General features: G+C 35.8%; 1 protein-coding gene across 1 annotated transcript in view; it reads left to right on the plus strand.

Moving 5' to 3' along the window:
- Window positions 1-608: 608 nt before the first annotated feature.
- The window catches only part of Hen1 (Hen1 methyltransferase), an 86,207-nt gene continuing 73,082 nt past the window's right edge, over window positions 609-13,733 (plus strand). The window contains exon 1 of the mRNA XM_090396522.1: window positions 609-659. The gene's annotated coding sequence lies outside the window, so the exon portion shown is untranslated. The remainder of the gene's footprint in view (window positions 660-13,733) is intronic.

The raw sequence follows: 13,733 nt of genomic DNA on the forward strand, positions 1-13,733 counted from the left end.
GGGCATGGATGTTTGTGATTGTCTGTGGAAATACCAGTGGTGGTGGTCGGCGATAGATGGCGTTGGTGTAGTTGCGGTCAGTTGGTGGATTGTGAGTGGTAGAGACAGACAGAGTTGTAGAGTGGTTGCCCTCCTTCGATGAGTCTTTGGACTCCCTGGAGGTGACAAATAATAATAATGATAATAATAATAATACCAGACCCGAACACATTAATCCAGATGTGGACGCAACAAGGTCTTATAAAGAAGAATAAAATAAAAAAAATCAGTTAACCCTTTTATTCACTTACGGGGAGTATTTGAGTCCTTTTTTAATCCTATCTAACTTTTAGAGAGTCCTAGTTGTTTTTAAAAATTTTATTTAATTAAATATATTAAATAAATTAAAAAATATTTTAATTTAGACAAAAGGATTTCGTCTTACTTTGCACTTTAATTGAAGGCGTTTTGTTCTGGAGTGTATTGCATACATTGAATAATTTTCATGTTTTAATATTAATATGCATATCAAGTTGCAAATGTATAGGTTGCGCTGTTACTCTATTACTATGCTTATTGAAAGCCGGTGATTAAAGTTTTTTTAGTGTTACAATATGTAAGTGAGATATGTTTGTGGAGTGAGCTGTTAACTGTTATTCACTCCATAAATATGAAAGAAAGTAAGTGGCCATGATTTAATTGATTCACATTAATTACTGTATTATCATGGTTGATTATTTGTGCTGTCATTCTTGGTCTGTGCCTGTACTTATCGATCACAGTTATTTGTTAGTTTTCTGTGCATATTGCACTCTTCACTATGCATGTTAACGACGGTAGTCCGTGGGGGTGTATGTTGTCACTTTGTACGACGAGAATCCCTTGTTCCCTTTTAGCTTAAATAAATCCAGTACCAACTGGCTAGGTAATTAATTACGAATCCCCAATGTTCTGGCAAACATCCCTGTTAGCCAGAACATTGGGGATTCGTAATTAATTTCATTCATCAGGCATAGCCAACTAATTCCACTACCACCTGACACGTGTTCTTTCGGCTAGGGCATGGGGTTGGACTTTGTGAATGTATGAAAATTGAGAGGAAAAGCAAGGAGTAAGACAAAAATATTGGAGTGACCAAATCAGACATGTTTTTTTTTGGGGGGGTGGAGAAAGAAAAGAAACAGCTGCAACAATTTTCGCGAGAAATATGAGATGATAGAAAGATGATAGACCTGTGGTCAGGTTAGGTCTCGATGGCCGCGGTCTTCAGATAGTTAACTTGACCGTTTTTAAAGTTAGTAAAACAAACAAAAAAGACCGAAACATTAAAAAAAAAAAAAAAAAAAAACATACCAGAAACATGGGCACCAAGAACCAAACACATGTGGCCCATGAACTAACCTAATACACATTCACCTTCTCTACCTCAACAAAACCCCACTCACCCATCTCTAAAACACCTATCCACCTCACCCTACCTCAAATCATGCTATTATACACACTTGCCTCACTAATCATCCTTCACATGTGTTATTACAATGCTTAGAATAAACCTGCATTGCACAATTCAGAAAGCCTGGTCAAATTCCAGATGATTGGAGCAGAGTTGTCATAGTACCCATCTGTAAAAAGGGAAATAAAACAATGTGAGAATTAGAGGTATTTTCCCACTGAGTATTCCTGGTAAGATTCGTGCAAGTATAGTTGAGAAGAATTGTGGAAGGGAAGCTAGCTGAAGAACAAGTTGGATTCTGGCCAAACTGAAAGACAAACACCCATCTCAAAAACACCTACCCATCTCACCCTACCTGAAATCATTCTATTATACACACTTGCCTCACTAATCATCCTTCACACGTGTTATTACAATGCTTAGAATAAATCTGCATTGTGTAATTCAGAAAACCTGGTCGAATTCCAGATGATTGGAGCAGAGCTGTCATAGTACCCATCTGTAAAAAGGGAAATAAAACAATGTGAGAATTAGAGGTATTTTCCTACTGAGTATTCCTGGTGAGATTCGTGCAAGTATACTTGAGAAACAGTTGAGAAGAATTGTGGAAGAGAAGCTAGCTGAAGAACAAGTTGGATTCTGGCCAAATAGAGGCTGTTAGGATCAGAGTTTCACTTTATGACAAATCATTGAGAAATCATGGGAATATAACAAAGATCTGTATTAAGTTTTGTAGACCTACTAAAGGCATATGACAAGGTGCCAAGAGAGAAGCTATTCATTATGCTACAGTTATAAATTGTCAATGGGGCTTTAAATCAAGCGTTACTTAGTCTATATTTGAGTTATAAGTCAGCATTTAGAATTGAAAGAGGTGCAAAAAGATGGCTTGATGTTAAATCAGGTGTGTGACAAGGGTGCACATTATCTCCTGTTATTCGTTATCTATATGGATCACATTATGAAGAAAAGCGGTATTGAATCTGATACCAAAATTGATTATGTTAATCTTAGCTCTTTACTATATGCAGATTGTGTTATATTTCTGAATAAATCCAGCACAAGTCTTCAAAATTCCCCTGACTAAATTGAATAACTGTTGTAATAAATTTAGTATGAAAATCAGCAATAAAAGGACAGACAATGAAAATAGGCAGAAACATTGAAAGCCTCAACTGTATCTTGAATAGTGAACCTATAGAACAAGTAAGACATTTCAGCTATTTAGGCACAATATTTAGTGAAGATAGTAAATTAAATATGGAAATAGACAACAGAATTAGTAAAGCTGGTATGGTAGGAAGCCAGCTGAATAACTTTATATGGAATAAGAAAGAAATTAGTCAAAATACTAAATTGGTTGTGTACAAGACAGTGTTCAAACCAATTTTAACTTATGGATCTGAGAACTGGGTTAGAAATAAAAGACTTGATCAAAGATTGGAGACCTCTGATATGAGAGTTCTGAGCAAGATTAGAGAAGTTAACAGATGGCATCAATTGCAGTATCACATTAAAAATGAGGATATTAGGAAGAATTCGCCATTGTTAGCATTTGGGGATGTGTTAATAGAGCTAATGTCAGGTGGTATGGTCATCTAAACAGAATGTGAGAGAGGAAAGATTAGCAAAACAAGTGTTATGTAAGTTGACTGTTTGGGAAAAGTTGATCAAGTATCTGAGAAAAAACTATTTTAATACCAACTAGTTTCACCAACTTAAGCTGTTGGCATCTTCAGGGTACAGAACTGATGATAGACACTAAAACTAACAAACCATTTTACAGACTAGACATTAACAGAATTCTAATTATAAATTACAAAACAACACTGAATGTGTGCAATACTAATGTGGCACGTACATGATTTCACTTATTGTTTAGGAACATTTTATAGTTGGTACTAAAGTTCATTTCTTGTGTGTTTAGAGATCTAATTAGGATCTTCCAGATCTCGGATAAGATTAAACCTTGGTTCCTATTAAGATTTTCTACAGAACGGGCGACTGTTGTGGCTTCTTTAAAAATACGAGAGCGGTAATCCTCTTCTATGTAAGGAATACAGCTTTTATCCCACTCAATGACATGGTTGGTTCTGGAGAAATGGGAAGATAAGCCTGATATATCTTGTCTGTTGTTTTTGACATATCCAATGTGTTCTTTCTGTCTTATCTGAAGGCTTCTTGAAGTTTGGCCGATGTAACTTAAACCGCACGAGCATGGGATATTGTAAACTCCAGCATATTTAAAGAAAGGATGGAAGTCTTTTGGAGATCTTAAGAGTTTTTGAATTGTAATTTCGAATTCTGTACCCTGAAGATGCCAACAGCTTAAGTTGGTGAAACTAGTTGGTATTAAAATAGTTTTTTCTCAGATACTTGATCAACATTTCCCAAATAGTCAACTTACATAGCTTCTGTGGTCAAGAAAAAATATTGTTTAATAAAAACAAGTGTTTTTTTTTGCCAGGTTGGCAGGGAAAAGGTCCAGAGGAATACCAGTATATAGATGGATTGATGAAAAAAACACCTTAAAAGACAGAACTATTAGATCTGATAATATTAGTCTTGACAGATAACAGATTAATTTGGAGGAAAATTATTTATGGGAAGTTAGTAATGGTATAACTTTTTCATGTAGTACTATGATAATTATCGTGTACATCACCTGAGGGTACATATCAAGAATTTGATGATGAGGATAAACCTCTATGTTGCTTGTTATCTGCTTGGTTGCTTTTATAAGTAAATGTGATGTTTTATATATTTTATCAAGTTTATTTTTGTTGTGTGCATTTTTTGACGATGCCTGATTATTTTTATTGTTTTCATTGTGTAATATGTGGCATTTTTTGATCGCCTTTACTTAGTTTGCTTCTGTTTTTGATTAATATTTTTGAAATTTGCTGTGAAAGGGTTATTAGTGTTCTGCTTATCGGCACATCAATCATCAGAATGATGCCACATCTGGTTTCACTATCAATGTACTTCCCACTAGGTTGTGCAATTTTGTGTATGTCTCTGCTGTTTTGGGAAGCAGACTGATGTCATACTTATATCATCAAATGAGTTGGAATATCTGAGAGAAAAAACTTGTACAGCGCATAATTACAGTTGCCTCTCATTGTAGCACTGTTAGGAACTGCAGGAATGATTTGTTATATTATGTTAGAAAGTTTGCTAGAGTGAATTTTCTTTAGAATAGCATTATGTTAATGGAGTTGGTTGGGACTTTTCAGCAGTTTGTTATGATGGTGTTTGCTGTAGTGAGAGTATGACTATATTCTGAAATCGGGGATGTATAGTGTGCATGTAATAATGCTAGAAAATATTATTATCATTATTTTCCTAACCTCCATGGAGTCATAAGACTCATTGTGGGTGGAGACAACACAAAGTCTATCATACTACTCCTTAAAATCATTCACAGTCTGCATGTTCACCACCCTCTCATGCAATGCATTCCATGCTCCCACCGCTCTCGATGCAAAAACTTGTATCTTACCCTTTTACTCCCCTCCTTCTTTTGCAACTTCCAGGGATGGCCTCTTGTCCTTGCTCCTTTCCCTCACTCTACCATATCAGAAATCTCCTTTTTAATATGATAACCCTAAAACAGTTTAAATGTCTCAACCATATTGCATTCCCTTTTTGCCTTCTATCCAGTAAACTCTACAGTCCATATACCCTCAGTCTATTCTCATAATCAATGTTTACAGTCCTGATATCAGGACTGTAAAACATATTCATTCCAAGGTCACTTCATCTCCTTCAAATCCTGGTGACCAGATCTGAGCACAGAAATCTTGATGTGGTCTGATCAAAGCTTTATACAATGGCATCAGCACACTTTTATCTCTCGTGGTCAATGTTCTCTTCAACATTGCTGCAATTCCCTGAGATGTCAACCTTTGCAATATGTTTTCATAATTTAAAATCGCTATTCACAATCACCCCAAGATCTCTTGCTTCTTCCAGCATAACTCCACTAAGTGAGTATGAGGCATCCCAAATTTTAAAACCTTACATTTAGTTGCATTAAACTGATATCCCCATTCATTTGCCCAAATTTCCAGCTTTATTCAAATCCTCTTGAAGAGCCAAAACATTGGCACTATTGCTAATAATCCTCCCAAGCTTCACATCATTTGCAAACAACTGAACTGCAGTGGTCCCAGGACTGAACCCCGTGGAACTCCACTTGTAACCCTCCTACTCCCTGATACTGCTCCCCAATATAAAATTCTCTGGTATCTATCAGAGAGCCAATTACTATTCCAATCCACTAACCTGATATCTAAACCCATATGAAGCAACTTAAAAATCAACTTATCATGTGGCACCCTGACAAATGCCTTGGAAAAATTCAAGAAAATGGCAGCAGTGTATGTCTTACCCTCATCTACTGTTCTTGTTACTCTATTGCAAAAAGTTCTGTATGAGTTTTTACCAATTTTTCCAAAATGTTAACAACTACAGAAGAAATACAAACAGGCCTATAATCCTATAATTTGATACCTCCATTCTATAACCATCGTTATACAATGGCACTATCTTAACTTCCTTCCATTCTCTGAGAACCTGCACCATTCCTTCCATATCCTTTCTCAGGATTTCTATTTCTCATCATCATCAAATTCCTGCCATTTACCCTCAAGGAGTGTACAGGATATGATAGTACTACATGAAAAATTTACATCATTATTACCTTCCTATCTACAATTTTCCTTCAAATCAGTTTGTTACCTGTCAAGGCTCCAACATTATCAGATCTTATATTTTTATCTTCTAAGGCACTAAGGATGATGTTATTAAAACTATAGGGTCAACCACTAGATTTTAATCTCATACAGGTCTATGCCCCTACTGCTGACAAGAGTGATACCGAGATCGAAGAATTTTATGACCAATTAAAAGAACTAATGAAAAACACAAAAAAATGATATTAACATCATCATGGGTGATTTCAGTTGGGAAAGGTAGAAGTGGAGATATAGTTGGCAAACATGGACTGGGAACAAGAAATGAGAGAGAGGAGACTGTCTTATTCAATTCTGCCAAGAAGAGGAGCTAATAGTCACAAACACATGGTTTAAGCTACCATCCTGAAGGCTATATACTTGGCAATTACCACAAGATAATAATACAAATATTGTCAGAAACCAAATTGATTACTTGCTAATTAATAAACAATTTCAAAGTTCCATAAAGAGCACAAAAACTTATCGTAGTGAGGATATTACTTCTGATCATAATCTACTGGTGACAATGTTAAAAATTAGACTGAAAGCTATACTTCAGAAACATCAACAAAAAAAAAGGTTTAATTTAGGAAAGTTAAAAAACCCAGAGATAAGAAACAAATTGAGTCGAGATCTGAATCAAGAGCTAGCACTTATCAATAATGATGACATCATGAGGGTTGATGAATCATGGGACAAATTAAAATCTGTGTTCATAGAGAAATGTACCAATACCTTGTGTCCTGATAGAGTAGTAAAAAAGAAAGATTGGATAACTGGTGAAATTCTTTCTCTCATGGATCAACGCAGATTATATAAAAATCGCAGTCCAACAAAATATAAAGAGGTTCAAAAAATTATTAAAGGCAAGATCAAAGAAGCAGAAGAAATCTGGATGAATGAAAAATGTAGAGAAATTGAAATTCTACAAGAAAACCATGACAGTTTTAATCTACACAAAAAGCTGAAAGAGACCTCAGGTATATTTAAGAAAAAACAACTGTGTTCTTCGAAACAAAAAGAGAGAAATAATCAGAAAAAGATGACAAAATACAAGAATGAGTGAAATATATAGAAGAACTCTTTCCTGATAACAGACAGAACCCAGAAAATGCTTATGAACAGATGGACGGTCCATGCATTCTAAGATCAGAGGTAGAATGTGTGCCGAACTCAGCTAAAAATGGTAAAGCCTTAGGCCCTGATAGAATACCAGCAGAAATAGTAAAGTTATTAGAAGGTGACAACATTGCTATATTAGTAAAGCTATTTAATAAGGCCTACGATACAGGCATATTCCCACATGACTGGTTACAGTCGACCTTCATCATGCTACCTAAAAATGCAAATGTGAAAACTTGTAATGACTATAGAATGATCAGCCTAATGCGTCATGTTCTCAAAATGTTCCTAAAAATAATTCAAAAAAGAATATACAGAAAATGTGAAAACACCATCAGTGATACCCAGTTTGGCTTTAGAAGCGATTTGGGAACAAGAGAGGCTCTTTTCTGCTCTCAATTCTTATTCCAAAAATGTGTTGATCAAAACAAGGAAGTATTCATTTGCTTCATTGACTTTGAAAAAGCATTTAATAATGTCCAATATACTAAAATGATTACACTATTAAAGAGTATTGGATTAGACGGCAAAGACATCAGGACCATTCAAAACTTATATTGGAACCAAAAGGCATCTGTTCAAGTTGATGACATTATTACAGACCCCATTAACATCAAACGAGGAGTAAGGCAAGGATGTGTGCTGTCACCTCTTCTTTTTAACATATACTCAGAAGCCATATTTCAAAAAATCTTAAAAGGAAGAGAGGAAGGGATTAATGTAAATGGTGAAATCATCAGTAACATCTGATATGCTGATGACACAGCTCTCCTGGCTGATAATATTCAGGATCTTCAAAATCTTCTGGAACTAGTGAATGAAGAGAGTGAAAAAATGGGATTAAAAATAAATATCACCAAAACTAAATTCATGGTCATAAGCAAGAAACCAATTCTTAATTCATCAATTTCTTTAAATGGGAAACGAATAGAAAGAGTGATGACAGAGTTTAAGTAGCTGGTTAAATGAAGAATTCAATCCAGAAATGGAAATAAAAGTTAGAATTGAAATGGGAAGAAAAAATTTTTTCCTGATGAAATCAACACTGTGTAACTGCAACTTAAACTTAGAGCTTAGAGTATGCATGGTTAAATGCTATGTATGGTCTGTACTGCTGTACGGTGCAGAAACTTGGACCTTGAAGACAACATCAATAAAAAAACCTGAAGCCTTTGAGATGTGGTTATACAGACGAATGTTAAAAATCCCATGGACAGCAAAAACGCCCAATCAGTAAGTACTGGAACAAATGGGGAAATCACGCGAACTTTTAGATACCATAAAAAGAAGGAAAACTGCATATCTTGGTCACCTACTTCGTAATGAAAAATATAAAATACTTCAATTGCTTATAAAGGGGAAAATAAATGGAAGAAGAGGACAAGGAAGATGAAGAAAATCTTGGCTGGCAGACATCAGACAGTGGACTGGCATGAGCTCTGAGGGACTGTTTAGAGTGGCTGAAGATCACTCAAAATTTGCCAAGGTGGTTGCTGACATCCGATAGGAGATGGCACTCAAAGAAGAAGGAGACACTTTTTACCATATCAATCTACCTATATCTTGGCCTTCCTCTGGATCTTTTTCCTGCCAACCTGGCAGAGAGCACTTGTTTTGCTAATCTTTCCTCTCTCATTCTGTTTACGAGGGTTGTTTGAAAAGTTCGGCAAATTTCCAATTGACGACAACACAATTCATTCATTCATACCAGTGTTGACTGAGGTAAGATCGGAGTTTTGGAAAAGTGGAGAAACTTGTTCTAAACTCTGTGTTTGTCTAAAGTACAATATATTTTTAAGATGTTGTTTACTCCCTGGTACTGTATTCACCTGATGAAGTCGGCATTTCTGATGAAACTAGTAGTGAAACCTTATTAAATCTCTTATATTTTTTCTTGGTGTTTAAGTCAGTTAATATTTATAAACATGTCATTAAACTGAGTCAATTACTCTATAAATAACCATACTCCTCCTGACGAAGATATTCAACATCTCATAAAAGAGTACCAGAAGACCCTAACTTGTGTTCTTAAAAGATGTAAGTTCCATTCAATCATCCCTAAGTTCTTACAATTTAAAGAGTCCATCCATACAAGACGATTGCACATTATTTAACGCAAGGCCAAACTAGAACTTTTAGCAGAAAGGATTATGGATACCAAACATAGTTTAGCTTCTTTATTCTCGAAAAAAGGTACGTTAGAAAACAGCCTAGTGTCTTCGTTAGACAATATATCTTGGAACGAGAATAAATCTATTAGTGCACTTTTTGCACTAGAACCCAAAACATCAATAAATATAAGCTGATTAGAAAATTTGATTCCCTCAAACGTATGCAAGGTTTATCCTCTAATATAATTCCTCCCATTCAAGGGAGGAATGGGGAAAATATGTGTGAAAGTTCAGCTATGGTATACAAACATGATAAAGATATAAATACCTTTGAACATGGTTATGTATGTGGCGTAGGACTGGCAAAATATGCTTTGGGTTCGGATCTTTTAAGTATGTCTGGGGAGGAAAAAGAGAAAATTCTAGAACAAGACCAAATACATTGCATATCTAATTATAAGAATAGGCTAGGTCGTAATTTTTTATGTCTATACACAAATGCCAGGAGCATTAGAAACAAAGGGGTTGAGTTTGTTGCTTTATTGAATACGATGTGGCCTAAGATTGTTAGCATTAGTGAAACCTGGCTATCAGAATCAGATATGGTAAGTGTGATCGAGTGTAACGGATATACTATTTTTAGGAATAACAGAAGAGATAGGTGAAGAGGAGGAGGAGTGCTACTAATGATATCAGATGACTTAAGTCCAGTTAGGGTAGAAATACCAGAAAACAATGATGGCAACAATGTCCCGTGTAGCGATGAGTTTATTTGGTGTGAAGTGGAGGTTAACAGAATGAAATATATGGTGGGGTGTTGCTACAGGCCTGGTAGCTCAGTTGTAGGGGACGAAGAAATGCATCGCCAATTTAGCCTTATGGATACCAAGCGAATGATCATTATGGGTGACTTTAATTTTCCAAACATTGATTGGTAGAAGAGAAATCTCTTGATCAGAAAGAACAGGAATTTATTGAATTGTTGTAGGATAACTTTCTCAAGCAGCATGTGAAAGAAGGAACTCTAGGTCAAAGAGTGTTGGATTTGCTTATAGCATCAGAATGGGTCTCTGTTACAAGTATGGCTATTTTACCACCAATTGGTGAGAGTGATAATGCTGTGCTTTCTTGGGAAGTATCTACTTGTATTGAAACTCTGATTAAATCAGGCTACATGCTGAATTACAAAGCTGGAAATTATGATCAACTTAAAAGAATATTATCTTTGGTCCGATGGTATCAGTTACTAAATGGAAAAAATGTCAGCAATGCATGGGAATCTTTGAAAAAGTGCTTGAATAAGGTGGTATCTGAATGTATCCCTAGTGTTCGAAGAGTAAATAGGATGGGTGTGAAATGGATGTGCAGCCTTATTAAGCTCGAAATCCACAAGAAGAAGATGATGTGGAAAGAGTATTGTGAGAATAAGAGTGTGAGGAGTTATGAAGTATATAAAATTCATGCCAGAAAAGTAATGATTATTGTGAAAAAAGCTAAAACGGAGTATGAAAAGAAATTGGCCATGCAAGCTAAAGGCAATCCAAAAGAATTTTATCGTTATGCCGCAAGCAAAAGAAAGAATGAATGTGAAAGAATAACTTTATTGAATGCAGATGGTACATAAGTGTTGGAAGCTAAGGAGATTGTTCAGTTAATGAGTGCCCACTTTGCTAAGATATATCAACCAGATATATGTGTAGTATGATACACAGTGCTACTGCTATGTTGGATGAAGAGTTAGAGGTTCATGAAAATGAGGTTGAAGAGCTTTTGCATAACCTGGATAAGAATTTGTCAATAGGGACAGATGGAATATCTGCCCATTTGTTAAAGGAATGTTCAGCTCGATTGGCTAGGCCTTTCAATCACATTTGTATAACTTGAGTCTCAGCTCAGGAATGATACCACAGGAATGGAAGGAATGTAATATAGTTCCATTGCACAAGGGTGGTGCAAAAACTGATGTGTCTAACTACCAATCTATTAGTATTTCTGTAGTGAAATACTAATAGATCGGTATTATATTATATTCTTTGATACTAATGTGGTAGTGAAGATTTTAGAGAAGTTAGTAAGAACTCGCATACAGAAATGGGTAGACAATCATTCTATACTCTGCAGAGAACAGCATGGGTTTACTAAAGGAAGGTCATGTTTTAGCAATTTGCTCATATTTTATAACAATGTTACGGCTGAGTTGGATAAAGGAAATTTATACACTATGATAACATTGGACTTTTCTAAGGCATTTGATAGGATACCACACGATAGGCTATTGCGTAAACTGAAGAATATGGGATTGGAACATAATCTATTGACTTGGATCAGGGGATGGTTAACAGACAGATATCAAAAAGTGGTATACAGTGGGTGTGAATATACCAGATTTAAGGTAACCAGTGGTGTACCTCAGGGTTCAGTCCTTGGGTCATTATTGTTCAATCTATACATTAATGACTTTGTCTATCATCAGATTTGCAATTGTTTGCTGATTATGCAAAGATAGGCAGGGCAATCAGGGATGTTGCTGATATTCAGCAATTACAAAATGATTTGAATAGACTGGAAATCTGGGCAAACTAAAATGGCTTTCAGTTTAATATTAGTAAATGTAAAGTTATGCACTTTGGCATGATTAGAGATCCAGCGGCATATTATATTAGTGGGGTTATGCTACAAGAAACCGAAAAGGCAAGGGATCTTGGCGTATTGGTGGATAAGAATTTAAAGTTCAAAGGTCACATAGCAAAAGTTGCAAATACAACTCGGAGGATAATTTCTATGCTGAAGCAAATCTTGACATGTCAGGATAAGGAAGTAATTTTGCCTCTTTATAAGGCTTTGATAAGACCACACTTGGATTACTGTGCGCATATTTGGTCTCCCAGGTTTCAAGGGGATAAAGAAGCTGTGGAAAGGGTGCAAAGAAGAGTTACAAAGATTATATCCGGATTATGGGGTTTAGATTATGAGGACATGCGAGTATGTGGATTACAGACTCTGGTTAACAAGAGAAAGAGGGGTGATATGATAGAGTTCTATAGACTTTTCGATGGATATTATAGCATTTCAAATGATGAAATTTTTAGTTACATGGAAGGCAGGGAGAGAACACAGAGGCATCCATGGAAGTTAAGGTTGTTCTCAGTCAAGAAAGGGGTAAGGCTAGGTTTTTTTTTCAGAGAGCAGTGAGTGAGTGAGTGGAATAATTTGCCCTTAGGGGTAGTAAGTGCATCTAGTGTAAATGAATTTAAGAGAAGGTATGATAGCTGGGTTGGGTAATTTACTGCCTCCCTTGATGAGTCCTTGACTCCCTGGAGGTCTCAGATAATAATATTGCTTCACACACTCTTAACAATGTTGTCGTTAATAAATCTTTACATATTCTAACAATGGCAGAAATAAATGTACTCTCCAAGGGTCTTAGTTTTATTCTTTCACCTAGATCTATTCTTAATAAGAACTTTTTCTTGAAAAATAGAAAAAGCTGCTTCTAATACCAACACAGGACGCAAACCTACTTAGGACAAAAGCTATATTTGAATCAACAACAGTAGACCTTCCACTGACAATGTCTCCTGTTCGGAGAGAAAAGCTATTCATCAACTGCAGAATAATAAAGGTATCATCATTTTGCCAGCCGACAAAGGGAATGCCACTGTCATCATGAATAGAATCGATTATCGCCTCAAGATCTGTGAATTATTAGATTGTAATACTTACTCTGAACTTCAAAGAGACCCCATGAGAGAACTACATAACCAGACAAATAATCTTCTCAAATTCACCTCAGAATTACCTAGAATATTTGCTTATTGCTCTGCTCTCTTCATCCACTTATTTCCCGTTTATATGGCCTTCTGAAGATCTGCAAAGAAAATACTCCTCTCAGACCAATAGTTGAAAGCATTGACTTCCCTACATACAATCTCTCGGAATATCTCGCTTCCTCCTTGAAACATCTCACAGGAAAGTCCTTTTCATATATCAAGAACTTGACTGATTTTGTCTCGAAGCTCATGAACATCCAACTTAATGAAGCAGACAGAATGGTCAGCTTCGACATAGTCTCACTATTCACCAATGTTCTACCCAGGAAGTCCTTAGTTAAAAAAACAAGTTATCTAAAAAGATTTTAGCCTTACTTGTTCATTGTTTGGTTTCAGGCTACTTCTTATTTGAAGACAAGATCTACAAACAGAACAGCGTTTTGGCAATGGGTAGTCCGATTGACTTCCAGAAAAACACTGACTTGTGCTAGCCAGTGTTTTTCTGGAAGATTTTGAAGAAAAAGCTATTTCCTCAGCGATACTGAAACCCAAAATCTGG

This window comes from Typopeltis vanoorti, chromosome 8 (genome assembly GCF_054136105.1).
Source record: "Typopeltis vanoorti isolate ZY-2024b chromosome 8, IOZ_Tvanoo_1.0, whole genome shotgun sequence".
In the NCBI taxonomy this organism is placed as follows: domain Eukaryota; kingdom Metazoa; phylum Arthropoda; class Arachnida; order Uropygi; family Thelyphonidae; genus Typopeltis; species Typopeltis vanoorti.